General features: G+C 48.4%; 1 long non-coding RNA gene across 1 annotated transcript; it reads left to right on the top strand.

The window, feature by feature from the left end:
* The first annotated feature begins 7,387 nt into the window (after nt 1–7,387).
* On the top strand, nt 7,388–11,489 carry LOC111833580 (uncharacterized). Its single transcript, XR_002835792.2, has 3 exons — nt 7,388–7,935; nt 10,870–11,023; nt 11,374–11,489. It is a non-coding gene; the product is annotated as an uncharacterized lncRNA (long non-coding RNA).
* The last annotated feature ends 15,282 nt before the right edge of the window (nt 11,490–26,771 follow it).

Below are 26,771 nucleotides of genomic sequence, written 5' to 3'. Positions count from 1 at the left end.
AAACTAACAAGGAACAGATGTGGCACAATAGCAAACCGTGGGATATGAACGCTAGCGCAGCGCAGGCCGCATCCCAGTGCATTAAGGAGATTTGACATGGTGCGAAATACTCGTGCCAAAGTATATATTTTTACGCGTCGCTTTTTAGTAGCTGAACTAGTTATATTTTCTGCGCGTACAAATTCATTGCTAAAATAACTTGGTAACTTAGGAATATGACTAACAGGGAAGTATTTTTAATGCGCTGGTAGCATATAGTGTTTGTTTTTATTTCACTGTCTAAATTTGATGGATTACCCTTTAAGTTATTTTGGACGAGGATGGCGGTTGAAGAGGCCCATCCAGTTTGCTTCACGGTCGGATTTTGGCACCGACCCATAAAAATGTACACTACCTGATAGCAATTTCACTTAGGTAATCAATCACTCAGATACATTTTCCTGACTCAATTTGGAAATCCCAACTCAGCTAAGCCACTCTTGTCAACATTGAAAGTACATTTTATCATTTTAAAAAATGTATTTGTTTGCAGTCATATTGGCACTGAAGATTACATTTTTGAAGGTGGATATGTTTCTCGTGACAAGAAGTAGCCTACTACATTAATATCTGAATAATTTTAATGTGCTTTGTAGCGTACAAGGAGAACACTAAACAGTGTTCAATCCAATCACAAGAAATATTCTCTAATCAGTAATTAATAAATAGGCTTTCAGAGCCAAGCGATGTTATATGAAGATGTACTCAAATGTGATAAGGCTCGAGTAAAATCTAGCAGAGGGCGAGGAAAGGGTTGTTGTGAAAAACTGTTGCTGTGTGTACATTCTTTTAAAATAGTAAACAGTGCACTCCTGGTCTTTTTTAGGTACAAAATATAGGGGCTACGGACGTGAAAGTGAAACCTGATATTTACTGCTAGACCATCCTCCCATCTGAGGTTAAGTGAAGCTCAGTGAGTGGGGGGGAGCAAAGTTCTGGGCCACTGTAACTCGAACTAAAACACTGCTAATATGCATGGCTCTGGTCTCTGAGGCAGGCGAACTCTCACCTGTCACCAGCACCGTGGAGTTGAAGGCTCGTTCAGAGCAAAATGGATAGACCAGGCAATAAAGTGCTGATGTGTGGACAGTAACTTCTGTAGGAGGTCCTGGGGCTTTTGTTGGGAATGACTTTAACAGCTAAAGGGTTTTTTTTTTCATTGTACATGTTCAGGGATGTGTTCATTAATCCTTGAACCATATTTCCAAAGAGCAGATTCTTCCCCAACTCCCCCCCCCCCCCCCCCCCCCCGATTAGGGGAAAATGGAAATTTGTGTCACTGACTGAGAGACTGTAGTCTCTTTGCTGGACATCGATCATGAGTCATGAGTTACTTTTAGATCATCCAGTAATTCACTTACAGGACCATATCCAAGCAGTTGTTTTGAAAAGCTTAAGCTCAAATGAAAAAGAGCCATCATGCAATATGATATTTAATAAACTATCTATTTGTCATATAATATTATCATTACATTATTATTATGAGAATGCTGCACATTCTACTAGTGTGACTCGTGTGCACACCTGGCTTTGTGTAGCTGTGTGAAATTCTACATGGATCACACTGTCTTCTTACCTGAAGGATGTTGGTTCGGAATCCAGCAGGTATTTCCTGCAGTGGTAGATGGTGCTACTCCATTCAGCTACATTCAAACATGCTGCTGTATCACTGGATAAACGTGTATAAGGTAGTTATGCAATAGGGTCCTGAACATTTGGCAAAATGAGTCAGGTTCGACCAAAGCAAACAAGAATACCTTTCCGAAATGCACACAGGGGCAATTTTGACATGGAGACTTAAAAGATTTAACTCCCTCACCACCAGAGGAGCCTGCCTCGTTCCCACCTCTATAAAAATGAATCTGTATTTTATTACTCCTTCCTATGCTGGATTTTATGCTTGCTGAATTTTCTCTTTGAGACCCGGCGATTCTCACTTGTCCAGCGGTTTAGGCCTGCTGTTCTCATTAACGATAGAAGGATCCGGGCTACAGGCGTATGCGGTGCCTCTACACTGGAACGGATGCTAAGATACAAGAACATCAATGAGTGGGCGAGTGAGAAAACAATGAAAGCGAAGAAAAAGTGGATTCGGGAGCGGGATGGGACAAGCTTGCGTGCTCGCGGGGTTTGCCTGTCTCTAACGCCCCGTGCGCGGGCACAGGGACCGGCTTTCTCTGACAGTGGCTGATCGGTCTCTTCTGCGTAGATAATGGTGGAGTATGTCGTACATCATAAGCGACGTACCCCGTCTGTATTTCGAAATGCTTAGGAGCGCGTTCTCCGAACAGTGCCGCTTTGCTTATTCACACAGACTATCGCTCCTCTGCTCTGCTTCTTATTTGTCTTTTTGATTTTCTCTAGGCGTACATATGGTAACAGTTGCTCCTCTGTGAACACATTCTTCCTTTTTGCTAAGTAAAATGTTTAAGAATTTGTTTCCAAATCAGGTACGGATCTTTTAAAAAGTGACCAGTCGCATTAATTCGTACCTTTTCTCAGCCGTGGAACTACTTTGCTCAGTATTTTTATTTATTTATTTTTACTGTAAATGACTTGTGAGCGATTTTAATCTCCAGTTCATATGCCAAGCTAAATAGGCAAAGGGAATGAGCAAGCCGTGCATTATCCCGCACTCATTCCTCAAATCCCCCTTTTCTACTCATAGCCAAGAGGCTGCAGCATGATTCAAAGCCCGAGATGCATTGTGGGAAACCCAGCTTTTGGCAGGTCTTAGAGAAAGGGGGGAAATAATTCTGTCCTAAAGAGTTTCTTGTTTTTGTCTTCAAGTGCATCAGTGAATGATATGCCCTTTCCTTAGTCGTTAATTCAGTCACTAATGCCTTGCTGTTTTGATTAAACCGGAATTATTTTATTTGGACGTTGTTTATCCACTGAAATACAAAATTGCACCAAACTGCACCAAATTTGGCCTTTTGTCTTCATAAACGCACAGCCTATGAAGAGTGACAGGAGTGTATCTGCGCACCCTGCTTGGGACGTTGCGTTATTATTCACAGTAAGAAGGTAAAGTACAGTAATAAGGTTACGTACAAAGCGCTTTCCTTATGTTATCTCTACAATGCTGCAAACCGTAGAGAACAGCCGCGTGTCCACAGCTATTGGTTAGACTCCGCATTTTCTAGCAGACCCCCGTTAATCCTCCTAGAAAGTTATTTACTTATAATTCCCTCCCATACAGCGGGATGCGTGTCAGCCGCTTTCACGTCCCTGAGCGCATGAATTTCTGGGTGCGCGAGGCGACGTGGCGCTCAGGGGGGGCGGCGGCTGTGAGTGTGTCTGTTTAGAAAGGAGACCCCCACTGGAGCAGGCGGATGACAGTGACATATCACAGGAAAGCCACCCAGAAGGGGAATGAGCTCACATTCTCATCACGCACTAAGGGCGAGGAGGACGAGGAAGACAGACACTGGGTGAGAGCAAAAAATGGAGGGGAGGGTGAAGGGAGGAGAGCAGGGTTCGCGGAGGGAGAGGAGTCGGACAGTGGAAAGGGCTTCAGCGTGAGGCTTAAGCTGTTGGGGCTGTGAGAGGAAAGCAATGGTTCGAAGAAAGAGGATGAAGTATAGAGCACTTCCCAGTTAGCCACTGCCTCTCACACATCAAAATGGGTTTTGACAACATCCCCAAAATATGGCACCCAGCATCACAGCTGCCAGTCAGGGCATGAAGCCAATGTGATTTTTTTGCATTTAATGGTGTAAATGTAAAAATGAAACAAGCCCAAATATCACGTGATCTTAACCTTATCACTGTACTCCTAATGCAAATCCCAGGGCGTCCATTAAGAAATGGTGTGATGGTGTGTTTAACATAGTGCACCTAATTTAACACTGATATAAGCTCCACAAGTGAAATCTGAAAAACTCTGCCTTATTTGTTTATTTATCTTTAACTTCTGATTTTGTCCGGGATCTGAGGAATGTCCCTGCTTCAGAACTGCTTCTCCAGGTTAATGAGGGAGTCGCTGTGGAGAATGGTTTCCAGAGAGGAAAGTTCTGCTGCAAGGATTAAAGGTTGTGTTGGGTGTGTGTGTGTGTGTGTGTGGGGGGGGGTTAGGGTTAGGAACCAGCTTTATTACTGAAACCATAGAGGACCCAAAATAGCAGGACTTTGAAGCTTCCCAGGCACTGTACAAGACTTTATAGGTCGCATTTGGTTCTGATCATTGCTTTGTAATGCTCCCCCCCACCCTCCCTGGGCCCCGCGGCACCTCATTCTGTCGATGGCCCAGTCCCTTCCGCTGACACCCGCTATGTCCACGCAGGCTGGCCCTGTCCGATTGAAGGGAGTGGGGGCCAAGGAGGCGCCGGTGATTGGGTGTAACGGGGGGGTTGGGAAGATGGGAGAGAAGTAAGGCAGAAATGGGGGGGGGGCGGTGTCACACTGCCGCCGGCTTAAGATGAACTAAAGGCAGGAACGACCCTGAGGGAATCTTCCTTTAGCCCAAGAAAATATGACCACCATGCAACATGCCGCCTCCGGTTTCTTTGAGAGTCCAGCCGGACCTTCCGGACATCAGGCCCCGCAGTGATGGTAACGACGACGACGACAGAGCGGCTTCCCAGCAGACACAGAGCTGACGGAGTGCATTTTCCCACATGCAGTAAATCTGCCAGTGACTGTGAAATACTTTGGCTTGTAGAGATACTAGTAAAAACATGAAGGAAACGTGAGTGAAAAGCAGTGTCACAGACCTCTACGTGGGAGGTCCAGTGTGGCACAGAGACATCAGCTCATTCATCATAAAAACACGTCATATCGTGTCTGACCATCTTTTTACATTGTTTCAGTTCAGGTTTTGCTCTTTTTTTTTTTTTACACCACTTGCTATCTATCCTTTAATCCCTGTTCCCTGTATTTTACACTGTATCTCTATATTTTACCCCTTGTGTTACAGTGTTTTTTACCCTCTTTTTTCACTCTCATACTCTTCTTCCTGTATTTTACAGTGCATCTCCCTGTATTTTACCCCCTGTATTACAGTGTATCTCCCTGTATTCTACCCACTGTATTACAGTGTATCTCCCTGTATTTTACCCCCTGTATTACAGTGTATCTCCCTGTATTCTACCCCCTGTATTACAGTGTATCTCCCTGTATTTTACTGCCTGTGTTACAGTGCATCTCTTCCTACCCTCTGTTCTGCCTTTCTTTTTCTCAAGTGTATAATATCATGTTCTCCCTGCACGTTTTTACGCTGTGTTCTCCGTGTTCCACATTTTATTCTGCCTGTCATTTTGTATGGTGCCCTGCCCCGTTTTAATGTCCCGCCATGTGCCTTTAGCCCCTGTGCTTTACATTCTGTTCTGCCCCCGTGTTTATTGCCAGTGCAGCAGGTCTTCCGGGGCTGTGGTTGGGGAGGGAGGGCGTGTCGCTCGCTCCCCGCTGGATGAGCCTGCAGCCTGCCTGCCCTGCCACCCAAACTGCTGGTGAGTGCGCTGTTTACCCGGCCCGTCCTTGGTGGTCCCCCGGTGCAGGCTATATTTTTTCCCCTCATTTCTCTTTCTTTTTTTATAGCAAACACAAAATTGTTCCTAATTCTCCACTGCTAGAGGGGGGTAATTTGTGGCTTTTGGCCGAGTGCTGCAAGCTCTTAATTTGAAAAAGCTGTGCTGAAGATTTCAGTTTCTTTTTGTCTTTTCTCCCCCCCCCCCCCCCCCCCCGAGAGATCCAGACTGCGGAAGGAAAGAGGCTCTGCCCGCGTATCAGACGGAAGAATGGCCATTAATATCCTGAATGTATCCTGAACAGAGTGCTGTCATGGACCCACAGCAGGTACTGGTGCTCTCAGTGTGACTTTGGTCCCAGCTGTACTTTCACAGTTTTGTGCATTCCCCTTTATTTCCTCAGGGTGGCGCCACTCCGTCTCCCTGCTCCAAAGTTTGGGTGAATCAGTGGCTGCAAGTGGCCCTCAGTGCTTCTGGGCTCCACAGGGCCCTCGGTGTCCCAAGAATTGGCTCCAAGATCCATGATCCTTAATGGAAAAGAGGTTGGTGAAAATGGATGGATGAGTTATTTAGAGAAATTTGCGCATGACTTTTGAAAAGCAGACTGTCATATGACAGTATCTCTCCGTGGTTTGAAAGTGCATTTTTATGGTGTTTCCGTATAGTCTGTGGGGCACTTTGCCTAACTAACAAGGAATAAATTGTTCCTATAGCCCGTTTATGGCAAGAAAATCGACTCCCTGTTAAACAGGCAGCCCAGAGCTGGGTCCAGTCCACTGCACTGCAAATAAACAAATATTTAGAAATCGTAGGGGATGCCTACATAAACATCATCCCTCTACACGCTTAAAATATCCACCGGCCTACGTCGGCTGCGGCTTGACGGCGTCTGAACACCACGGTACGTGGACCAGGCAGCCAAGAATCTCCCGTTTGCTTGTTGTGGCTCTTTGTTTGTTTGTTTGTTTGTTTGTTTCTGGTGGTTCTGGCCACAGTGAATGCACAGGATTAGTAGAGTGGATTCATTCAGAGAGTCCGGCCAGATCGAAGAGGACAGGTTTATGAAATTCTGTTCCAGCCAGTGGTCCATCTGCACCATCGGTGTGTGTAGGGGTGGTAAAGAGAGAAGCAGAGCGAGCATGAATTGTTTGTGTTGTGAAGGTGTGACCCCCCCCCCTCCCCCCCTCCCGTCCCCTGCCTCTGTGTGGATGTAAATCGACTTGCTGTCTTGCTGGTCACCGCCCTGTCCACTCGCGCCCAAGACCCTGGGCTCACGGCGCCGGCTTCCCCTCACCCCCCCCCCACCCGGTGGCCTCGTCTCGTTTGCTTTTCCTTCCGTAATTAGCCTGCCGCTCAAACATATTTGTACATTTTAATGAAGTTGAGGGAAAAAAGTAATAATCCACCCCCCCCCACAAACAAAACTGTGACTGTCGGGGGTTTCAGAGGGAGTGGTGTAACCCACATGGCCGCACGGGCTGGAAGGGCTGTTTACAGCACTGTCATACATGAGCGTTAATGTTTGTGTGTCTGTCCTTGTCCCCCCCCCCCCCCCATGTGTGTGTATAATGGACATGCAGGCTGCACAATCACAGGTGTCCTTTCTGATGTAGAATCAACGCCGGCGGCTCTGTCTAATGACAGTGCTGGGTGGTCATGAGCCGGGATCCCTGCGGCCCAGATCCGACATGTTCCTCTTGCCATTTACAGGTCTGTGTTTGTGGGTCTGTTGCCCAGATTGTGCCGGCAGATTCCATTTTGAGATCTTGGAAGAGTCCCCTCGGTTACCAACGGCGATAGAGGGCCAGCAGGGTGCTGGCAACATGTCTCTGTACATGCTGGTCACTTGGGGGGGGGGGGGGGCAACACCTTCGCCGTTCACTCTCCAGCGGATGTAGGTACGTCTCAAAGTGCAGCGCTTTGCCTGTCCCCTTTAATTTAGGTCATGTTCCAATGAAATTTCCACAGCGTCACGCAGCTGAGAATAATTACCTCCTCAGCACACATGACAAGGAAATCTTGGTTTGTCATCAGAGTGTTGAACACTCATGCATAAAAGTTTAAGTAACCTTCAAATTAAGTTTTTTATTTTATTACAGCACAGCTGAGATTGCTATGCTATGGCAGAGGGAATATTAAGTGAATTGAAGAGTGCTTTGGCATTTTTTTAAGATGATAGATAAGGTATTTTGGTAATTTGTTCAGTAAAACGAATGAAATGAAATATGAAGCTGGATTAACGTGGTAACTCATTACCTCAGCGAGAAATCCAAACAATACACTCACCAAAGCCAGCTGACAGATGTGGAGAAAACAGAAGGACTTTGGGTGGAGAAGGGTGTGAGGAGAGGGAACTTCAGAGACCGCGGAGAAGGACCCGTTTGCCTGAAGCCCAGAATCAGATCATCTCCCCGCACTGATTTTACCGGTGAGCATAGAAGCTTGTTGTGTGGCAATCGTGTCAAAGGTCACGGGAGGGTCAGGTGATGCTCAGGGAGGTGTGGAATGGAAACGGCACACCTCCTGCCTCCTGGACCACGCGAGCGCTCCACTGCTGCTCTTCTTCATTCTCTCCTGCTCGTCCCCTAGGCCTGTAACTCTTCTGCCTCAGCTTCTGGCGTGGCACCTTCTGCTTCTGCCTGTTTGCCGAAAGGGAGTGGGTCCCTATGAGGGCCGTAAAAGCCTGACGTCGGTGTGTTTTCCCTGCTGAAGCTCATAAAACTCCTCTGGAGGGCAGCCCCAGGGCTGGGGGGGGGGGGGGGGGGGCAGTGATCAGGCAGTGAAGGGAATTAGCTTTATGCAGTAAGTTCCCTCAATCTTTCTCTCCCTCTAAGTGTTATTCTTTTTTTTCTGGTCTGTATCTGTAGTCTGGGAGTACTCGCTTCATTAATCTCCCCTTCCATCTGCCCCCCCCCCCAAAATTTTTTTTACATTTTTTTGCTCTCATGGCTTGTAAAAACAGACTGGACAGGTGCTGGAAGGCCAAGCGCATGTGATGTGACTGAGGGATACAGAAAAAACAACAGTGACCGCATTTTTTTTCCATTTTTTCCACCATCAACGTCGCAGCGATTTATTTTAACAGATGGGGGCCCTGAGCGGCAGCCCCCGGCCGGCGATTGCGGAGTATGGATGCCGGCCCCCACTTCCCTAGTGACGGTTACGCTTTGATCAAAGAATGTCAGGCTGGGGGGAAAAAAAAGGTCAGACAGAAGCCTGATCAACAGAGGAGATAAATATTCTATTGGTTTTATTTTTACGCCGTGCTTTTCTCAGCATAGTCAGACCACAGAGCTTCACGTATACAAACATGCGGCATGCTGTGTGGGCGGAAAGGCCGGGGAGAGCAGGGGAGGGGAACAAAGCCGTCAGGCTGGACCAATAGGGGATGGGGGTCTGAGGTCAGCTGATCAAGGGCACGTTAAACAATAGGAGGTCCAAGTATCAGCAGGTAAGCCGGTGATGTTCAACTGGTCTGGATCTGGCCAAGTATGTTCTGCTGCGGCTTGTCAGTCCAAAGCCTAATTCCCTCGGCCCAAGTCACCAGGGTATGAGTGATGTTGAGACATCAGGGGCCTGTATCACAAAGCAGGATTTCTTGCTTAGCTGGATAACTTGTTCGGATTTAAGGTGCCCCAGGTTAAACTGAATTGTTCTATGTTCACTTGCATTTAGCCCAGACTACCTTAAATTCAAAAGTATAAGCGGCTTAGCAAGAAATACTGCTTTGTGAATCAGGCCCCAGTAGGGCTGTGTGTTGCCAGGCATTGGGGAAGATGTACCGTATCACAAGACAAGACAAGATGAGGCATAAAAAGTAAAAATTATTTCCTTATTATCTGGAAATTTTCAGAACTACCAACTGTTCAAATAACAGAATACAAAATTTCTTTTCATCTTCAGTGTTTTAATTCAGAAGTGTCACTTCACTTACCAGCAGATGTCCTTATCATGGTTAAAGTTCTATAATTTTAGTCTAAAATTTGTGGTTCCTCCACAGTATTTTACCGTAAGGTACGTTTTACAAACACGGGAGTCACTTTTTGTAAAAAAAAAAAATATATATATTTCCATACTTTGGATGTGTAGCATGAGCATTTTGGAAAGGTTTTTCCAAAAAAATACTCAGCATTAAATAAAATACGAACTTGCAGTGGTACCTGTTGTGATGTCCCAGTGATCTAATGGAGAACGCGTCAGGCTTCGGAGCTGGGGGTTGTCAATTTGAGTCCCATCTGAGTAGATTGGGACTGATTCCTAAATTTCCTTTGGGATTAGTAAAGTATCTGTTTACTTTCAGTTTCATACATTACAAATTTGGCATAAAAGTATAGACGATGTTTAATAATAAAACGCTAAATTAGGTTCGTGAACCCTGCAATATTTTGGGGCACGATTATCTGTGCTCAATTTTTAAGCATGATTCGCAAACTCCCGAGAGTTCGAACGTTTGTTACAGCTCTAGGGACCAGGTTAGCCCTGGGCAGTCTATTAAATTCTGAATGGAAACTGATATTCCTTGATTTTGATGTTGACCTTTGTGGTAAATATTTTAGGTGCATTTTTCAGTGATAATTTAATTATGTTTGATTGTAATTCACACTGTTGCATGTACAGTAGCCTTGTTGAATCAAAATATCTTGGGCCAATAAGTTCTTTTCGTAGGAATATGTCAGTTCTACAGTATATATGGCACTTTGATGAGAAAACCTCATTTACTGAGCAAAGTCCGATTTAATAAGAGGTCTGTTAAGCCAATCAGCAGCAGCACAATTCTGGAATAGAATGAAGAGAAACTGCTTCGGCTGATTTCATAGATTTCATTGTCTGTCATGTTGTGTGTTAATGGGTTTCTCACCATGAAAAGCACTCCATCCCGGCTAAGGACAGCTGCTGACAGAATGACGGGGCGGGGGGTGAAGCGGGGCTCTGGCCGGCGGGGGGGCGGCTGGTGCCACGCCCCAGAGAAAGTCGAAGTGAGGCGGGAGATAAAGCAAGCAGCGCTAATGTGTGTGTTGCTAATTGGAAACAGGGCACCTCTGCACCTGAACCGCGTTCCTGAGCGGGGAGGAGGCCGGGCGGGGGTCCGGTGGGGGCCCGGCGGGGGCCCGGCGGGGGCCCGGGGTCTGACTTAAAGCCGCCTTTGTTGTTTCGGGAGAGCGCTCACTCGCTCCTGCTGCCCGCGGGTCCCACCCTGCAGATGGGATGGGAGAGTTTCTTCCCAGATTTAAGGGGTCATGTCAACGATCCCACACACCAGACCACGTGAGGGACCACCCTGATGGGATCTCTGCGAGTCGTCTCCTCTCTCTCTCTCTCTCTCTCTCTCTCCCTCCTTCTCTCTCCCTCTCTCCTTTTCCAGCTCCGTGATGGTGCTTGACTTGGGTATTCCGTTGACTGGACTGCGCCCAGTTGAAGGCGGTGACTCTGGTTCTGCCGCATTGGTCCCGGAGACTCAGTGGGCTCCACCTTGACGGTACCTGACCCGATATGTCTTCCAAGGGAAGCTGAGGATGGTGAGAACTGCTACTCCGTATGAATGATAACTGAAGCCACAGAGTCACTCTAATAACAGAGACAGTAACCCAACATGAACCGAACTCAAAAATGTTGTTAAAGTCTGAAACAGTCATGTTTTATCCTATTCCAGGGAAGAAACTTTCAGTAACTTCAGTAATTTCAATAACTTCCATATGGGTTTGTGAGCAGGCAAAGGAAGTCATTCATAAATGTTACAATCATCTTTAGCACAATGCTAGGAGCTGAAATATATATTGGTTGGAACATGCCCCCCAATCACCATCCCTCCTGTCAGTCATGGTCACGTCCTTTTCGCTAATCCTTTACTTTTTGCTGTTCTCTTCAGTCCAAGTCTGTAAAAGCAAGAAAGGCCAAACTGGGAAAAAGTCACCATAAGCAGCTCTGCCCATTGTAGGAACTGACATAACATCATGAATCAAAAGCAATTGAATACAAATAAAAATGCCAGCATGGGCTGAATGCCGTCAGGACCCCCAGCTCCATTATTTCAACACAAGACGTGTCATTTACACACATCATAGGGTCCGCAGACAGCCAGGATCTGCCTGTATTTAAATATGGCCAGAATTCGTTTAACAAACTGGGAATTTAATAAGAAAAAAATCGATAAACATCTGCGGCGTTTAATTTGCTCAAAGACTGAAAGCACGTCCCCCCCGGCCTGAGAGCCAGACATATGGGGGCCAGATCCGTAGCACAATTCTGTTCGCACAGAAATGACCTTTCTTCTTAGTTTCTGGAGGAATAAATATGCGGCGACTAAAATTACATCGCGGCAGCCCGTCTGCGCGGCCTGGACGTCTGCGGAAAGTTCCGGGCCCCGGCCGATGATTTGGTGGACTTTGTGCCCAGCTCTCTGTCAGTTACACTCTGGCACTTACGTGCATTGACCCAGTGGTAGACAGACACTCTCTATCCCTCCCCCACCCCCCGCCTCCGGGTTTCAGCTACCCCCCCACTCACTGTCACACACACTCACCTTACATTCCTCATCTGAATCTTCACCTCAATGTCACCAACTGCCTCCACATCTCTGTCTCCTTTATCCTGTAGCCAATAATAAAAAAAACACTCAAAGAACAAAACTAAACATATTGTGGGAGAAAGAGTCGGACATGATTTTATTTGCATTTAAACATTTCTAATTGCATTAATTATTCATGCCCAGTAGGAATTTATTCGAACCATCTTTATATTTCTATGTAACAATTGTTTTTTACCTCAATAGAATAATTCTAAACATCCCTTTTTAAATAAATGAAACAAAGCATTTGTTTTAATTCGTTTTGATGTGGCTCTGCTTTGAGTGTTCTTTTGTCTTGGCAGCCCACCCCCCATTTCTGGCTTTGTTCAGGAAAAGCCACCAGCACCTCTGGGGTGTTTCGGAGTGACTCGGAGCGTCGGAGCGCCATTCCGTTCTCATTACGGCCCTCCCGCCATTCCCAGGCCGTCCTCTTTCCCATTCCGGAAGACGCGACGCGTTCAAAGGGACCGCAGGACAAATCAGAGGCCTCTTCTGTGCGCTGCAGAACAAGGTTGCCTTTCATGTCAGGGCAGATGAGGAGTGTGTCTGGGCGTTCGCCAGCCCCCAGCCCCCCCTCAGCTCCACTTTTGGGGAAAAGTCGCCGCCAATAGCATGAAGCGAGCAGAGCGTGAAAGTCAGGCGCTCCTCTCCTCCCTCACCGCCATCAGCCCAAAGTGGAGTCGCCACTATCATCCTGCGCCTGCACGACGTGGCCGAACGTCACCTTAAACCTGGCTGCTAACGGGTGTCGCTGTAATGGCTTTCCGACATTCCCCCGGCTGCTGCGGCGACTCCCTGGACCAGGGTGTTCCCGTCTCGCTCACATCCGGCATGGTTTCTCACCCACCGAGTCTGAGAGCCGAACTCTGCGCCCTGCGGCCGCAGGTTATGAGTCTGTTTTTTCTATGTCATAGAACTCTCTGGAAGGCCGGACCTACTACTGCCATCTTTTGATTAAGAAAGATCGCCGGATGGCGCCGCGAGCCAAACTCCTGTAGGCCACCTCGACAGATGGCCGATAGCTTTTGTCAGGATTAACGCTTAAAACACTGGTTACAGATTGTTGAATGCCCTCTGGCCTTAGAGGACACATTGCATGATTCTGATTCCATACCCTACAACCCTCCCCACTGCATGACATCGCCATAGGGTATTTCCTACAATCTCCTCATTGGACGACAATAACATACGCTTACCTTACATGTCTCCTAATTGGACAACAATTCCATATGCATATCCTAACACATACCCTCATTGGATGACAATGCCATACGGTGACCACAACAAGCCACCTATCTGTTGAATGCTACTTGCAATACATGTCCTGGCCATAAGTGGAAATTAGCGGGAGAACATTTTAAAATGCATTTGAAGAAGCAGTTCTTTACACAGCGTGTAGTTAGAGTATGGAATAGTCTTCCTGCTAGTGTAGCGGAAGCTAAAACCCTGGGTTCCTTTAAATCAGAGCTAGATAAGATTTTAACAACTTTGAGCTGTTAGTTAAGTTCTCCCCAAACGAGCTTGATGGGCCGAATGGCCTCCTCTCGTTTGTAAATTTCTTATGTTCTTATGCTTTTATGCAGTACAATTTGGGTCTGCTTTGCTGTCCTCAGGGAATACAGCTTAAAGAGGAGGTTGTGTGTCAATAACCCCTTTGGGGGGCCCCGTTCACTTCGGCAATGACGGCGGCTCCATCATGCAGGTGGCAGCTGTTACCAGCACAAGCCGACTTCAGGCCAAACGGCGGATTAATAGAGACACGTCGGGGAAAATGTTGCACGTCAGCTCGAGTTTGCCACACTATTAATCAGTGGTGGGCAGCCTGAACCTAACCTGCCCCCCCACCTGCCGTTCCGCCCTGTGCCTCCCCCCCTCCCGCCCGGTGATTCTCGGGGACAGGAGGAAAGTAATTAGTCTGCAAATTAAGCGCTCTTTAAATTTCAGTGGGTGCCTGTCAGAGGAGGCACAGTGCAAAACCGCAAGCCCCTTGGAAGTTTCCCGAAAGCTCTACCGCCGCAAGCCCCCCCACTGCTCCCCTAGCCGGCAAAATGGCCCCCAGTTCTCCTCGACTCCCCACCGCAACACAGATAGCTATTATTAAAACGCCTTTCTCCCGGGCGGGGCTCTGATCCGGGGCTTCCCATGTGTCTCTCATGAAGGTTTGGCCCAGCCTTTCTCCGTTGTAATTGCCTTCAATCCATCAATAACCCCCCCGCCCACCCGCCCCACCCCATAATACCGACCTCGCACATAAAACACGCTCTCACATTCCGGCCTGCAAATCCAGCATGTACAGGGAAAACATCCACCAGCAATGTGTCACACTTCCCAGCCAAGCCCCGCCCCTCCTGCTCCCCCCCAGCCCAGCCACAGACATGCACTCCTCTCTCCTGCTAATCCCCTTTTCTTCTCACCAAAAGGAATTTAGCAAGTGACTTTAAATAGCTTTAATGCGGTTTAATAATAAGTATCGCGAGTCGGCCTGATTGTCCCCCCATCCGGTGTTGCGAGTGCTAAGCAGCTGTGTGGCGAAAATGAACTGAACCGAAATGATTTGGCAGGAATTACAGGAATTACACAGAAGTGCACAGAGCCGCTCGTGTGGTTCCGGGCGTGACAAGGGCACCGGGCCGCGTTTGGGTTTGTGTCCCGCTCCTCTCTCCCTGTTCATACCCTTATTCTATTGTCCTGCCTGTCTTGTTGCTTGCCGCCTGATCATTTTAACTACAGACTGCTCACTGAAGGATGGCAGGTTGCTATTTCGGGGGCAGGGGGGGGTCTCAGGACATAGGATGGCTTTGATAATAGGTCAGTCCAAAGGGTCCCTTAGTCGTTACACACCTGTCTATTAAGGAATGTTGTGTTTCCTTTGGTTTCCGCCAAGTACCGGTGCGGCTCAGTCAGTATAGATGGTGATCTGAAGGTTGCCAGTGATTTTGCCAGTGATTTTGCTGTCGGGCCCTTGATCGAGGCCCTTAACCACCCAACTTTCTCAATTGTACCTCACTTTGGATAAAAGTCTCTGTTTAATACGTGAGTGAATGTCACCGGGTCGTTCGTAAATTCCTCCTCTTTTGCTGATTGGTGTCACTGCGCTGGTTGGCATCCTCACGCGAAGCTCTCCGCCCACCCTGCGTCGGCCTGTGAGTTCCGGTGCTTTCCGTGCCCCCGTTCTGCCACCCTGGCCTTGGTGCGCTGTCTGCGCTGCCCCCAGCGTCTCTCCACGCGCCTTAATGCATTTGCCTGACGTGGTCTCCAACGCTCCCCTCACGTTCGGGACTCTCACTTTCCACAAAAAAGGGATGGAAACGTGTTTTTACAAGCTTTTCCTAGGGCTTGGATCACACACAGCTCGCGCGGCGCTGCCAGGATGAGTAAAAATAATAACAACAGTACCAACTAAAACAATACTGCTCTCTTTTCACGGTCCAGGTAGGAGAGATCCTGCCTGGCTCTGGTTGAGATCTCGCCCTTTCTCTCTCCCTCCCTCTCTGTCTACGTGGAGTGTTGCACTCAGGAGAGATACGGTATCCTTATCTGTTTGTTTTACCAATCATGCTGAATTCAATTACCCCCATTATCTGGCCTTTGTTTAGCCCTGGGGGCGAGGACAGATAATCACATAAAAAGTTACAGCTTTCCAAAAGCACGTCCCATTTACACCTGGCCCAGCTTCAGCTTAGAGACCCAGTAACTGGACTGGCCTGTTTAATATACTTTGCTGTTGCCAGCAGTAAATAAACAGAAATTGGTTTAATCTTATATAAGTGAGAATGTAGCGGCCAGTTATAAGGTGCAGCTTTTTCCCATTGGGATTTATCTGTTTGGCTGGACCTTTCATCCTGAAAGTTTACTGGGGGGGGGTGGCTCTTATACGATGTAGGGTAGGGTCAGCCCCCCCACCCCCGGGACACATCAGCAGGGTGCTAATGGGAAAAAGATGAGTGGACCCAGGTTTTTGGAGGGTGCCGCCATGGGGGGGGCCTGCTGTGTGGGCTCGGGTTTCAACACAATGCCCCGTTCACCCGGGCTGGAGGAGGTCACAACCCCTGGGGGTGGTCTGGGGGATCGATAGAAGCACCCCCCCCCCCCCCCACAAAAATTATTTTTTCACATTTAAGTCATGGAATGCTAAAAAAAAAGGGGCTAAAAATAAATTTAATAACCTCTATATATTTTTTTAAGTGCTATATATTGGCACATTTTATTCTTTTCGCAGTGTCTAGGAAAGTTCTGGTAGAAGTATGAGCGCTTGACATTCTTGTTAATGCAGCTCAACCTGAAAGAGCCCGGAAAGTGACATTCGGTGGAAAAAGTGGATAAGTGCTGCATGGCCGGGCTGGGTAGAGCCCCCGCAGACCCGGGCCAGCGGTGCCCGCCAAGCTCGTCCTGACTCGGGGCCCCCGCAGACCCGGGCCAGCGGTGCCCGCCAAGCTCGTCCTGACTCGGGGCCCCCGCAGACCCGGGCCAGCCGTGCCCGCCAAGCTCGTCCTGACTCGGGGCCCCCGCAGACCCGGGCCAGCGGTGCCCGCCAAGCTCGTCCTGACTCGGGGCCCCCGCAGACCAGGGCCAGCTGTGCCCGGCATGACTCGGGGCCCCCGCAGACCCGGGCCAGCGGTGCCCGCCAAGCTCGTCCTGACTCGGGGCCCCCGCAGACCCGGGCCAGCGGTGCCCGCCAAGCTCGTCCTGACTCGGGGCCCCCGCAGACCCGGGCCAGCGGTGCCCGCCAAGCTCGCCCTGACTCGGGGCCCCCGCAGACACAGTGTGTGTGTGTGTGTGTGTGTGTGTGTGTTTGTCCAGGGTGTCCCCTGCTATGTGCTCTGTCTCCTATGATAGGCTGCAGACTCATCGTGACCCGGAATCACAGTTGGAATACGGATAGATAGAAGGATTCCAGTTGGCTCGCACTTGGCATCCCAGTCCCATCATTAAGAGGGATCTAGGGGCAGGAAAGCCAGCGACCTCATGGCAGCCCGCCGGACCCGAATCCACGGGTCTGTCTCTGGGGCCGTCCGGTGTCCGGCTTGGCCGGGTCCGCATATACGCCAATTGTTATTTATAAACCAATAAATAATCATTCACAAAAAATAGGTTCAGCAGGAGCAACCTCACGGACGGGGGGAGCGAAAGCGGAAAGAATCTGGCCGCAGTGATTTTGTTGTGGGGTCGAGTCATACATGCTGAGGATTCTTATTGGCTCGTAGTGCCAGATTTCATTTTCATTCGTGGGCGATGGAGTCCAACTCCGCTAGACCCGGGCAGCCCTCTAGATGGACCGTACACTCGAGATGAATCAAGAAGGGGGGGACGGGAGCCAAAGGGGGTGAGAAAAGGGCGAGGGGGCGTGAGAGGAGCGGAGGATGCGGCACAGCGAGCGGCGGGAGGAGTGTGTCATGCTGTTTATTTTTCCCCAGTCTGCTCTCTCTCCCTCTCTCTCTCCCCCCTCTCTCTTTCCCTCTCTTTCTCTCTCTCTTCCTCTCTCTCTCCATCTCCCTCTCTCTCTTCCTCTCTCTCTCCATCTCTTACTCTCTTTCCCCCTCTCCCTCTTTCTCCCCCTCACTCTCTTTCCCTCTCTTTCTCTCTCTCTCTCTCCATCTCCCTCTCTCTCTTTCTTTCCCTCTCTCTCTTCCTCTCCCTCTCTCCATCTCTCTCTCCCCCTCTCTCTCCCTGTCTCACTCTCTGGCGACCAGTGAAGGGGTGATGATAGGCCCAAACGTTGAGTCGTCCACCGCCCATGAAAGACTCCCCACTTCAAGGGTGACCACAGGAGATCGCTGGTCGCCTCTGCACTGAGAGGAAAGTCCCATAAATCCTGATAGCGTCGGCGATAAGTCAGCTGGGGGGGTAGCATGGAGAGGGGGGCCGCGTTCTCACATTGTCGTCCCCGTGTTAGGGGTTCCAGGCCTAGCCCCTCTTGTACGTTCTACCCACGCCTTCCCTGTTTCTGGCCGTCCTTTTACATCCCTCCCCCCCACACACACTTTTGTCTAATACCCCCACATGCTAGCCCACTTACATGGAGAAATATTTGGACAGGTGCTCTGTTTTAATATATTGTCTCAAGTTCTCAGAAGCACTGGGGGGGGAGACAGAGACAAGGGCTGGGGGAGGGGGGGGGGGTTGGGGTGTGATTTAAGATGCAGAAGTGTATCATTTCCGAACTGGAAACCCCTCTCAGGACAATCAAAGACACTCTGCTTCCCGGCTCGGCTCTCATGCCTAATCTCTAACGCTGAGAACTGTTAAGCACTATTTTTCCTCTCATTTTTATACTTTTTTCTCTCTTTTTTCAAGCGACTATAGAGGGCACATCTGGAAGGCAGATGTTCATCGCAGATCGCGCTCTCTCTCCCTCTGCTCCCCCCTCCTCATACTCCCACCCCCATTCTTTTTGGGGGAACCCAAGTCCAGGGCTAATCCCCCTCCCTCCCACGCGGGACGGACCACCCACATTCGGAAACGCCTCGCCGTTCCACCGGCAGGCCCTCCGGCCAGCGCGACGCCGTCCCTGCGTGAGGGCTATGGCGCCCTCCTGTGGTGAGAGTCGGGGAGAAAGTAGTGGAGTATCAGGCGGAAAACATCACAATTAGAACAGGAAAAATAAGATGAACAAAAGGGGACAATTATAACTTTGAGATTCTGAATTTGAAATCGGAGGAAACTGTTAATTACAATAGTAAACAATCTGTGGATAGTAGACAGGAATATGTTACCAGACGTGTGGCAGTGACGATCCCAGCCTATGCAGGGATTTAACCACCAACGGCCTCTTACTGTCAGTTTGCCCGGTAGATTATGTAATATACATAATTTTGGTTGAATGAAAATACATTAATAAATACATTAAAATGTTTAATAAAAAGTTATTTTGTTAGATACGTGTGTTGGAATAAAGGACCCGTATCTTCGCAGCGTTACCGTGGTGAGGAAGACAACAACACCTGTAGAAAAAGTTTTGTCTCCATCTAGTGGAAGGAAGTAGCAGTGACGCTCAGGCAGTGCAGTGAAAAGGCTGAGGTAGAGCCTTTATGAAGTACCACTGCAGGGTACGCACATGCACACTCTCACATTCATGCCCCGGTGCAGTTTAGAGATGCTGTGTAACCTACACTGTATGGCTGAAAGTATGTGGACACCAGCTTGTCCAACATCTCATTGCAAAACGAAGGACATTAACGTGAATGTGGTTGCACTTTCTTGCTGTGATAGCCTGTACTCTTCCGGGAAGGTCTTCCATTAGATGCTGGAACATTGCTGGTGGGATTTGCTGCCCTTTGAGGTTGGGTGTTGGCGTTGGGTTTTTGGGTGCCTTTCAGCAGAGGGGGAAAGTTCAAAAGTATAAATCCAGACCAAGGTTTTGCTCCGACCAACCAATTGAGTATAAAGTCACATTCACAGTGTTCTCAACTGGTTGGTTGAAACAAAACCTTGGTCTGGATTTGTACTTGCTGGGCTTGAACGTTCCACTACTGCCTTTCAGGTTCAAACCATTCACTCCTGAACCTGCCCCTAGACATTCTGAGCTTCACCGTCACGTCGCCTGCAGCCAACCAGGGCAGAAATGTAGCCACCTGACTTGTCGGGAAAACGAAGTCCTGTGATGGTGTAGAAAGTCACCAAACACTCATTCGGCTGCTGATGTTTGTTGTGTGATTGTGTGCTTGATTGTGCACCAGTGTCAGCAGTGGGTGTGGCTTAATTAGCCATCTCATCTAATTTATAGGGGTACCCACATAGTTTTGGCCATGTAGTATATCTGTATGTTTTTGGGCTGCAGGGGGGAACTTGAGTCCCTGAAGGAAACTCATTTGTCATGAGGAGAACATGCATGAACTTCACATGTACAGAAAGGAGTCAAGCCAGTCAGGCCTACAGGTATGAAGCACAACACCACCCTTCATAAAGTTATGCAAATATCAAATGTGTCTGAAGGATATTATTCTATTATATTCACTTGTCATTTTTATTGTCTGGATTACCTGTGTAGTAACAAGATGTCACACTCATTCCTATGGCAACCAGATGCTGACAGTAGTTGCCATAGTCACAGGTTTTACAATTAATCAATGTGCGAGAAGGAGTGTCTTGTATGTGGAAACAATTTGATCCGCGTGACGTGTTGATAAGGAGGGCGATAAGGCAAAACTAAACATGGTAATCAGCTCCTGGGGAGTGTTTTTCCTGTAAAATGCCGGAGGAATGTGGATGGTACGTTATGACAGCCAGGAATTTCAGCCGAGGGGAAGTAAATGTGGGGTTTTCTTTGCAGAGCCATTATGGCACTGTGAATAACAACCCCCCCCCCCAGGCTTTGGAAAGTGCACTCACCCCGCTAAACAGCCCATCGATGAGCAGTGCTCGGGAAAACAAACCTGGCTATTGCCAATCTCACTTGCTAGCATCAGAAGTCGAGCTGAGTGAACACGGAAGGGCGTCTGGAGCTGGGGGGGGGGGCTGAACCAGGGTCGGCTGGGTCAGTCCCGGAACCTGGCAGGTAGTTGCCCAAAAAAAGGGGCCATTTCCTCTGCTGGGCAGTTAAGCGAAGGTCAGCCTGCCTGCATCCTTCCAGTCGGTGCCTTGCTCTGTAATAACAGAAGCGCCCCTTCAGAGCGTCCTTTATGGGTTCTTCTCGGCAGAGGCGTCTCCAGCAGACCCTGGAAGCCAAAGATGACCAAGTGTGAGCGGATCTCACTCACTAGCCGCCACCTCTCCTGTAGCCCCCCTTCGAAGGAACCAAGAAAAGGGATTAGAGCACGCCCCTACTTCGCATGTGCTGCTCCAATCCCCGCCATAAATCGGAAGAGCAGCCCCCGCCCACTTCTCTGGGTGGTTCGCTCCTGAGCTCGCACCTGCGGCCGTGGCCGAAACATCCTGTTTGGACCCGTCCCGGCAACACCCAATGGACACCCTCTACCCACCAAAGCTCGCCCCCTCGCTGCTACCCCAGCCTCCCCGCACGCCCCTCCCCAACCCCCACAGCCTCACCAATACCAGGCAGGAAGCTCAGACAGGAAGCAGCTGTCTCCTTGCGTCCGCCCTGTCCCTTCCAGGTGCATCCTGGGAACAGAGCTCCGTGCAACAGACACTTTTTTTTCTCTTTTTAAAGGCACATCAGTGGAGTCCATGATGTGTAACTAATCTGTAGAGCTATCGATTGCTATTGTTTTCCGTCACCAGTGAGCAGCCCTGCTGGTTATCAGCCTGCGTTGGCTTCATTCAGCAAAATCATTGGTCACTGCTTTTATATATATCGATGGGCTCACATCTCTACCCTCTGCTTTTAGGGTTTATTGACATGGTGGGGGTCATATTGCCTTCATGCAGGTCACCCTGCTATGTCTGGACACCCTTTCAGGGGACAAGCTGGCCTTCCCCTGTAGAAGAATTCTCTTCTTTCCCAGTTCCTACTCACACACTTACCGGACGCGATCCTCATTCGGCACGCGTTCAAACAGCCTGTTTGTCTTTGACTAATAACCTTATGGGAAACACAGGCCGCTGCTGTCCTTCATGTATTGTTATAATCAAAAGAGGAAACAGGGTCTTAATGAGAATATATTAGACTGTATTCATAAGTCCATTTAAGTCATTTGAGTTTGTTTTGTCACTGACAAGCACTACAATAAGACCTCACTAATAAATACATTTAAGGCATAAAAAACCCATAAGATTTATGGAAAGAGGCCATCAGCCATATAAAAAAGTACCTTCTGCTGCATTCAGCAGTTTTTCTGGATCACCATATACCTTTCTCTTGTTTTGTCTAATTTATATAACCTCATTATCCAACCATAATTTTAAATAGTAATCATATAAGAAAAGGTTTGTGTATTTTCACAGTTACGCCCCTAATTTTGGCCAGATCCACACCCATCGTGTCCTGGAGGTAGACTGAGGTTGTAGGTTCAAATCCCAGCTCCAGTCAGATCAAAGCTGTCGTTCAGCTCTGGGTGTTGGTTTAACGATGGCGATCTGCTCTGACATTAATAAGCTTTGTCCCTTTGAGTCTCAAGCCTTCTGCTTGAGAAAATGTCTGTTTCTCCTGGCTGTCTTTGGGCAGTGGCCTGCATATGACCGCAGTCCCTGTGGGGCACCTGTGTCGGCCTCTCCTCTGTGAATACACTGCAGGGGGTTCCTTTAAATCCCCCTCCTATTTCAAACCCTACCGTCCTCCTGCTCAAAGAGTCACTGTTACCTTGTCACCATTTGCTCTAAATCCTATGGTCCAGCTCTACACCCCCATCCCCAAAATGGTACATTCCAGATCAAAGGCCGGCCAGGCCTGAGGGACTGGCACATATAACCTGACCGGCGTCCGCACTGACTGTTTATCACTTTCCCCATGAAATCGACTGCAAATATTACCTAAGACAATTAGGCCCCCTGATCCCTATCGCCCACACAATAGTGTTTACGTGACACGGAGGAAGGGTGTCCATGGAGCTGCTGTCAGGGGGGGGGGGGGGTGTGTGTGTGTGTGTGTGTATGTGTGTGTGTGTGTGTGTGTGTGTGAGGCTGCTTGACTTTTTGTGTGTGTGAGTGTGTGCGTGCGTTTCTGTGTGTCAGCATGTGTCTGTGAGTGAGTGATCGTGTGTGTCTGTGTCTGTGTGTGTGTGTGTGTGTGTCTGGGGACATAATGTCCCCATAACATGATAAATATCCGTTTTTTTTCCCTTATGGGGACCGGTTTCCTAGTCCCCATAAGGGAAAACTCAGAAAAATCAGTGACTGCTATGAAAAAACTAAAAATCCAAAAACTCTTGTATTTTGTTAGGTTACTTATGGTTATGGTTAGGCCAGGGTAGGGGTTAAGGTTGTCATAGTTAGCGTTAGCATTTTTCCCATTGAAATGAATGAGCAGTCCCCATAAGGATATGTTTACCCTACATGTGCGTGTGTGTGAGTCTGTTGTGTGTATGTTGAGCTGAAGGTAGACAGGAAGTGCCAGAGACCTGATACCCTGATCTTGGACAGGTGAGGACAGCATGGTTTTATCACTGGTTTTAGCGAATAAGCCACACAACTCCCTAGCATTGGAGAAGAGTGGGTGGGGTGGGGGTGTCCTGCAAGCCCAAATCCCAGAGGCCGCAACTGGTCTTCTGGTCTCTATCTAGTTCCCCTTTGTCTTAGTCCTATTGCTGCCCCCGTGCTGTGAAAGCCGTCACCCTAAATAAAGGCCTCATTCCGTCCTCAGATCCCTGTGTCCTGTGGGCCTGCCGCCCCTTCCGAGAGAAAGCCCACACGATGCCCCCGTCAGGACCTGTGATGCGTGGCTTACTTCACTTACATCCTTTCAGCTTACTTTTGTGGATGAATGGGTTTCTATGGCAACCACCCCCCCAATCATTGTCCAGATAAAAAAGACTCAAAGTTTTCTTTTTTTTCAGACAGTTGTCAGCTTTTCCATTTCCTCAGCTCCTAATGTTCCAGGACGCTTCCTGCGGCTCTGCCCACCGCGCTCCCGAAGGCCGCGCCATTCCGGCCGACGCGGGCTGGGAGTCCGCCTTTGACGTTCCTGACATGGACATGAAGCTAAGGATGGTGCGTTTTGGGGACTCAGCATTTGGAGATGAGTTGGGGAGGGCTTCCGGAACCTTCCGAAGGAATCCTGCCTTATGTCTTCCATGCCAGGGGGAAACACCATGTTAACCTCATTAATTTTAATACACTCGTTATCTTTGATGTCTGCCGGCTTGCTTTTCATCACAGGCGTACACTGACACTTTTCCATTAGTCTATTTTTGGTCCACGAGTATTATTATTTTTGTATATTTTGTTTGGTGGCAGAGGAGGTCTCACTGGAGGCAGTGGGAGTGTAATGTGGACCGTTCCCCCACGGGCCTCGGCCTGGGGCATGGACCCGCACGCACACGGACGCCATCATCCTCGCCGAATCGATGCAATAGATAGAAAATAGAATAAAATTAGTCTTTGTCCCAGAGGACAGACGCCTTTTATTGAAGAAAAAAAGAACTACGCAAATCGAGACAACTAGTGCGAGTATCACAGCAAGTGAAGGGCATCCGTGTGGAACGACAGGTGCTGCCTGGGGGGGGGGGGGGGTTTCAGATTGTGAAGGCCTATCCCCCCTTCCCCCTCCCCCCCAACCTGACAAGGCAGGGCAGCAAATTGGCTAAGTAACCGAGGGCTAAACACAGAGGCGACATGGAATCCGGTTCGGTGCAGGTTTTCTCAAGTTTCTAACCCCACTAAGATGCTCGTCAGTGCTCATCCACGGCTTTTCACTCCGAGGAAGCAGGAAGCCCGGGCTGCCGTCTAAGTCTCAGCGCGTCAGACCATGAGGTCCATGGTGTCGCTCTGGCGACGCGTCTTCCTGTCACATGTGCACTAACTGTTCTAAGCATACCTCTTACTCTCCAGTTATCAGAAACTTTTAATTGCTTATCATGGGGCCAAATCTCAACTGGATGTTACTAAATTTGCATGCCACTAAAATTCACGACGTGGCAGCCGTTTTGTTTGCTTCCATTAAAGTCCATACTTTGGAAATTTAATTTACACTTTTAGAGCATACTCTGTCTGCAAGCAGACAAAACTGAAATGTCACCAGATTTGATAATATTTTTCTGTAATACTCCATCAGCTGATTCAGAAAAATCTTCAGAAGAGGCAGCTCCAGTGGGCAAAACCAGTAGTTGTAACACTGTCATGGAATGAATGCAGCATATTAATGTTATGTGCTTGTTGTATGTAATAAAAAATGTACAGCAGGGGGTGTAATATTTGTGCACTTCTGAGGGACTCTGCTATCTCAGGGCACAAACACGGGCGATTTAGCGATGCTACTTTTCACAAGCATGTGTCATATACAGGAACAGCACGCAGACTCCCATGCAGGACAGGAGTCGAACCCTAACCCTGCCACACTGATGCCCACAAAGCCACCAGTGGCTTTAAAAAAAGGGAGGTTTGGTGTTTTTGTTTAGATTGTCTAAGTCTGATTATGAGAGTGGGGGGAGGGGGGCGGAGGAAGGAAGGAGACCTTAAGGAAGCTGTTCAGGAGGAGAGTTAATCAAATCGCCTGCCCGTTGGTATATGCTGTGGCCACAGCGCAGTGCTTCAAACATGCAGGCGAGTCCGGGCGCAGCTGTAGCGCATCACGCATGGGCTTGCTTTAGCGTCGTGGCACACATGCAGATGCAGGGGCCGAGTGCCCTCCACCCAAACTGCAACCTGAGAGCACTGAGGCTCAGCTCTCACCTCCAGTAAAATTAGATCAGTGGAAACAGTTATAATTGTTTTCTAAATATTAGTTGAAATATTTTACAAGCGACTATTTATGCTGCCCTTCAAAAACCTTACATGTTTTGTTGTAAAACACCTACAAATAAATCAACGTCAAGGACCCTTGTAAAATGTAGGGCCTCCCATGTCCTCCTGAAGCCCAGTGGGATTTTGGCCCAATCTTCAAGACAGACATCCAGATCTTTGAGGGATGATGGAAGCGGAAATCTTCTCTGGCCTTGCTGCCCCAGAACTTAAGACATAGATATTAAACGATGTCTAGATTTGATGCTTCATGAGGCCATGGAAGATGCTTCAAGCAGGTGCTGGTGAAGCCATACTTGAAGTTGTTTAGCATTGTATATAGGGATATTTTTATATTATGGGAACAGCTTGCATGACATACTGTTACTTGTAGTCCCATGTGACCACGCAGAGCAATCACTGAACCTAATAACTGGCACAAGATGTCTGTCACACCATTATGGATGCCCTCCGCAGGTAACAGCTGGCCATTCCTGCTTGAAGGCATCTTTTGTCATCTCTAAACTGAAACCTATGTGGATGTAAATAATGTAATGTGACTTTTCAGGGCATATTACTTTCGCCATAGCTCAGGTTTTGTTCAGATTATGCGTCTGTCTTACCAAACACTATTCCCGTGTGCCCATGCAGTGTGTCTGCGTTCAGCACATACCGTCATGATCTTTGACACAGTTTCCCTTCACACATGAAATAATTTAGCAGTTTGTTTTTTTTTTTTGACCGATCCACCTGTATCATCCATCCAGCCCTTTTGCATTCCTGTTGCTTTTCCATTAGTTAACTTACATATCAAAGTGCTGAGTGTCACTTACTTTTACTGGCATCCAAGCTAGTATGACTCATCTTTGTAGCTGCGTTTGTTATTGTGATTTAGTCATTTTCATATTATGTTTTTGTTATTTTGTCCACCGATAAATGCATATGTATTTAAAAAAAAAACAAATATGCATGTATAATGTTGCTTTAACGCATGACTGTCATAACATTTCCACTAATATTTGTCATAATATGATTATGACTTCAAGAGTCAAATTTTTTCAGTTATATGAGTCACGGCATGAAACAGGAAGGGTTTGATGAAATAGATCTTATGTGGACTCTGGCCCGTTCTTGCTGCAGGTTTGTTAGAGTATTTCACGATGACCATTTCCCGCCAGTTCGCAGAGTCCTAGAAATGATGTCTGCCAGCGGCGGGCACGGCTGACGGTGTCGTCACGGCGACCCGGGGGACGGCCGTGTGTGGCTGGAGGTACTGACGTGTGCGGGTGACATTCATGTGTGTTATTCCATTGTGATATTAGCTGTGTTTCCTGTTGGGAACGATCCAAGGCCCTTTATAGTCTGGGACTGACCAGAAAGGTGGAAGGACGATGGGGGGGGGGTGGGATTTGGGGGTATTCGTAAGCGAG

Source organism: Paramormyrops kingsleyae, chromosome 5 (genome assembly GCF_048594095.1).
Source record: "Paramormyrops kingsleyae isolate MSU_618 chromosome 5, PKINGS_0.4, whole genome shotgun sequence".
Taxonomy (NCBI): Eukaryota; Metazoa; Chordata; class Actinopteri; order Osteoglossiformes; family Mormyridae; genus Paramormyrops; species Paramormyrops kingsleyae.
The sequence above is the reverse complement of the archived record's forward strand: the minus strand, read 5'-3'. Positions and strand labels throughout refer to the sequence as shown.